The sequence below is a fragment of the Bidens hawaiensis genome, unplaced genomic scaffold (assembly GCF_021521415.1).
Source record: "Bidens hawaiensis isolate Kalapana, Puna unplaced genomic scaffold, B.hawaiensis_p1.1 tig00009933_1, whole genome shotgun sequence".
Lineage (NCBI taxonomy): Eukaryota > Viridiplantae > Streptophyta > Magnoliopsida > Asterales > Asteraceae > Bidens > Bidens hawaiensis.
The window spans coordinates 28204-33683 of record NW_027491751.1 but is presented as its reverse complement, the minus strand read 5'-3'; the positions used below and the strand labels follow the sequence as shown (position 1 = coordinate 33683).

The 5480-nt window shown below is 35.4% G+C and overlaps 1 pseudogene; it reads left to right on the top strand.

Moving 5' to 3' along the window:
* The first annotated feature begins 3733 nt into the window (after positions 1 to 3733).
* On the top strand, positions 3734 to 5023 carry LOC143533848 (uncharacterized; annotated as a pseudogene).
* Positions 5024 to 5480: the final 457 nt, after the last annotated feature.

Here is a 5480-nt window from a genome sequence, read left to right as displayed (position 1 = left end):
GAAGCTTAAGAACAAAGGAGCAGCAAGCATAAGCTCACAAGCCAGGAAGCTTAGGAATAAGAGAGCAGCAAACATAGGCTGCCAGATTGGGAAGCTCGGCACTTGCCCAGCAGGGTTCCTAAGTTGAATAGGAAGCTCTTAGCACAGTAACGTCAGAAAAAGTCATGGCGGATGAAAAGCTAGTGTCTGCCATAAAGTAAAAGTAACAAGAAGACAAATAAAAGCTAAGCAAGGATTACACGAAAATGACATATACCCAGTCTGCATAAGCTGAAAGAGGAGTGACCTTTTCCCCTTAAGAAGCTTAAGCTTCCACCAAGGAAGCTTCCAACTGCCTATAAAAGGAACATTTCACCAACGGCATACTTAGTGGGTGTCTGGGATTCCTTATTTCCACCAACTTATGACTTATAAACTTTTGAAAAGTTAATAAGTTAAAAAAAGTGTTTGGCAACCCATAAGGACTTATGCATTTTAACTTTTGACAAAGGCAAAATAATAAGGCTTTGAAAAGTTAGAACTTTCCAACTTATTAACTTAATAACTTTGATATTCCCATTAAACCCTTATATCCTCGTTCATAACTCACAACTACCACCTGCATCTCTGTAAAGGTAAAATAACCTGCATCTGCATCTCTCTGTTCATAGCTTCTCTATCAACTTCTCTGCAATCTATTTACTTCTCTCTTTAATTATTTGTTCAACTAACACCTATCAACTACCATCTTTGCATCTCCTTCATTCCACTGCCTATAAATGTCGATGTATACACCAATTCTGCCACCATCATCTTCCTCATCTCCATCCATCCCTACCAGGTTTGTTTAATTTTCTGATTTCGTGAAGAATTTCTTTAGATTAACTGCCATGTGTATTCCATCCTGATGTTTCATGTTAGGTTTTTCATGGTTCCAAAGTTAAGGTTCTTCACGCTCACTGTTAGTTAGGGCTGTTTAACATCTCTGGAAATCTATTACCTGAAGCAACATGAATCTTTTAAACATTTGATTTATAATTCAATGAGCATGAATCTTGTGTAGTTCATGAGGTTTTGTGTCAAATTTGATTTATTTGAGCTTATTCAATTTGCAAGATTTAATCATGCCCACCACATGTTTAATAAATGTCTCAATGAAATTTCATGTTATTTTGCTTAATTCAAGTAGTTAACAACATGACCAAAACATTGCTTTCAATGAGCTACTATTTCAATTGTGTTCTTTTTTAATTTTGTTTTTACTATGACCAAAAGATGGGGATATATTAGTGTTAAAAAAATGTTAAGTTCATGATATTATAACCATTTAAAACCCACCGCCAATAGAACATTCACTGCAAGCTATCTTTTCTATGATTAGCATGTTGTTTGATTTCTTTGATAGAATCTTGGATATATCTTGTGATTTTGTTTGTGACTATAGAATGTGATTTTAGTATTGCATTGATTTCTTGCTATGCATTAGGTAATGGAAAAATCAACCAAAAAGAATAAAACAAAATTCTTGTGGTCTAATGATACGTTCAAGGAGTTTATCGATGCATGCTTGCTCGAACTTAGAAAAGGGAATAGGCTTGGTACTCACTTTACTAGGGCTGGGTGGGAGAATATAGTAAAAACCATGCATGAAAAAACAGGTGTAACCCTTGATCAAAAACAAATAAAAACAAATGGGATGTCATGAAGAAAGAATGGAAGCTTTATGATCGCTTGATGAGGCTTGAAACTGGAATTGGTGTGACGAGAAGCTCAATCGATGTGTCGCCTGAGTGGTGGGATGAGAAAATAAAGGTAAGTTCTATTGTTATTTTTAAATCTTAGGATTTAAACATTTTTAATACTGTTTTTTCTTGCACTAATAACTTGTTTTTAAAACCAAATCTGTTTGTTTAATTAATCAACTTTTTTTAAGTACAAGGTTGTATATTTGAATAATAATAATATTTTGGTAGATCTTTTAATCTTTAAAAGTGCAAGTCTTTAGCATCTTTATCCCAAAGTTCATAATCATGATGTCAAAATATAACTTGCCACGAGAACCGAATCCTAGCTGGTACGGTTAGCTCCTAGAGTTTTTCATCTTGTTTGTTTGAGTAGGTAAAAGCTGCACGATTTATGGTTTTACTAAAAGCATTTGCTTTTGGTTACAAACAGTTTTTTAGATTTTAGGAATGTTGTCCGTCTACTTTGGTTAACTGTCGTCGTCAGTTGAAGCCCGCCTAGGGATGAGCTTGGTACCGTACCGGTACCAAAAATACTGATCCCGAAAATCACAAAATCTTGGTACCGGTACCGAAATATTCGTTTTGGTACCGGGACGGTACCGGTATTGAAGGTAAAAATTTAGGAAATACCGGTACCGTACCGGTACCGTACCGATCCCGAAACTCAAAACTTTGGTACCGATTCGGTACCGACGGTACCAAATCGGTACCGACGGGTACCGTACCGGTACTGAAACTCAAAACTTTGGTACCGACGGTACCAAATCGGTACCGATTTTGGTACCGGTACCGAATTTGCTCATCCCTAAGCCCGCCCACTATCACCATCCACTTATACACCATTCAACTTCTTAGTTATGCATACCTAACCACAAATGCCACCAGCCCATCAACGTGTAATGCCAAAAATCACAGCAAGTGTTCCAAGAATAGCCTGCATTGCAAAATGACATATTTTTTTAACTTTGTCATGCTAATAATCAAGCTTCATGATGTTATAAAGTTGACTTTTGTTTCCTTACTTCATAAAGACTTTGCTAAATTTAGGGGCGCAAACCCCACCCAAACCCAACCCATTGCCATTCCTAGATATTTATAATGTTATTATAGTTTTTTTTTTCCTAACCATATTGGTGGTATTAATAATATGAATACTTGTTTATCTTGTAGGTGGATAAAGACTTTGCCAAATTTAGGGGCTCAAATTTGGAAATATTCAAGACGCATTATGCTCCTTTGTTTCGGGATTCGTTTGCCGTAGGAGATCAAACTATGACTCCGTTACAATTTCAAAATGTTGAGGGAAAAGGAGACAGTGATGAAATAAGTTTAAGTGTTGATGAATCTTTGTTTCCTAGTTTCGTTGGAAGTAGTTCGAGTAAAAGGAAGAAGTCTACGAATGTTTCCAACAAACGTTCATCCAAGTGTAGAACTTCATCTTTGGAGGATAAGATAGATGTTGCATTAATTGTCTTATCAATAAAAAGCACACAAACTTTTCCACCAAATACTCCCTTCCCAACAATTGAAAATTGTATGAGCATTGTTGTCACTTTCCCCGGTTTCGAAGAAGGTTCTGATGGGTATTTGCGTGCATTGCATGCTTTTATCCAAAAGAAAAACCGTGACGCTTTTATATATCCGTCGACTCATGAATCAAAAATGGGGCTCCTCAAGTTACTTTTAAAAGATTGATTTGTTGTTTTGCATCATATCTTATCGTTTGACACTATGTGTTGTTCTACGTTTGACATTATGTGTTATCATTTGACATTTTGGGTTATCGTTTGACATTATGTGTTATTTCTACTTTTTACATTTGTGTTATCGTTTGACATGAATGTGTTACTTTTTTTCATCTTTTATATTTAAATAGGATGGATAGTGACGACTCTAATTCGTATGATGGTGATGAATAATATTGGGTGAACGAGGATATAGAAACCAAACGGTTATGTGTGTTAGTTATCAAAGGGATATTAATAGCTCGTGACTTGCGTAACAGACGAATGCCATGTCACACGCCGAATCGCACATGGCACATATTTATAAATGAAATATTAAATGGCCATCCCATAAGGTTTTATGAAATATTTAGACTAGACGTACCGGTTTTTAGACAGCTATGCGCAGATCTTGTTACTAGATATGGATTGAAACAAACCCGTAATGTATCTATTGAGGAGTCGGTCGGAATCTTTTTGATGACTTTGGCTCATGGGTGCACTAATAGGTTTGTCCAAGAATCTTTTAACCAGTTCGGGGAAACAATTCATCAACATTTCTATAAAGTCTTGGAAGCCGTGCTTAGGATGAGTGCTGAAATCATCAAGCCAGCCGCAAACTATAATGATGATGTACCAGCATAAATATTAAATAATCCTCTGTATTATCCAATGTTCAAGGTATCATCTAATGTTCAAGGTCAAGGCTTTTAATATTCTAGTTCATTTTTCAAATGATTTAATTATGATATCTTGTATTTTTAGGGCTGCATTGGCGCTATTGACGGGACACACGTGAGGGCATCAGTTTGATTTAACGAACAACCAAAGTACATTGGTCGAAAGGGATATCCCACACAAAATATAGTCGCTGTTTGTGATTTTAACATGTGCTTTACATTTGTATGGGCCGGATGGGAGGGGACTGCACATGACACGAGAATCTTCAATGAAGCCTTACAGAGACCTGACCTTAAGTTTCCACATCCAACGGGTGGTTAGTATAATTTTAGTAATTCAATTTTTTAGTTTTTAATACTTGTTTGAAACGACTAACTATTTGTTTTATTTGTAGATAAATATTACGTTGTTGATTACGGATACCCAAATTCTAAAGGTTATTTTGCTCCATACAAAGGTGCAAACATTCGTTATCATATACCAGATTTTTTACGTGGAAAAACTAGTGCTATGCGTGCTCCTCGCGAACCAAAAGAGACATTTAACTATTTCCACTCATCATTGCGAAATATCATTGAACGAACTTTTGGAGTGTGAAAAGCTAGATGGGCATTATTGAGAGATATGCATGTTAATTACACATACAATCACCAAGTGAGTATTGTGTTAGCGTCGATGGCGATCCATAACTTTATTAGAAAGGCCGGTAGGTTTGATGAAGCATTTAACACGGTCCAACAAGAATCTTACAATCCCACAGAAAATCGTGTTAGTAATGAAGACGATGAAGAAGTTCCTGCTACAAATCATATGGGTGATGATGCTATTGCACACATGCTTATGGCATCGATAAAAGATGCTATTGCACAAGAAGTAATGGAATCGTACGGGTGATGTAGTACGACACTATTATAGTTATTATTGTGCATTTTGGTGTTTTTTTTAAGATTCTAACTGTTATATTGTTATGGTCTAATCAAGATATTAAAATATGTAAACGAGTTTTATGTTATATCTTTCGTAATTTTTTGTTCAATATGCTAGAGATGAAAAAAAAGTATATAATAGTATAAATAAGCAATCCCAAACATTTTTTAAAAAACAACTTATTGATTTGTAAAAGAATTCCCTTTTTAGTCATTTACCATGAATAAGCTAAACCAAACACTTCTTAAAAAACAACTTATTGACATAAGCTAATCCGAACACTTTTTTACAAACTCTTTTTCAAAAAGCCTTAAGTTAATAATTCATTTTCACAAAAAGTCCTTTTAGACTTAAATAAGGAATCCCAAACACACCCTTATTCTCATTCACTCTATTCTCCCTAAACTCTCTCTCTCTATACTCC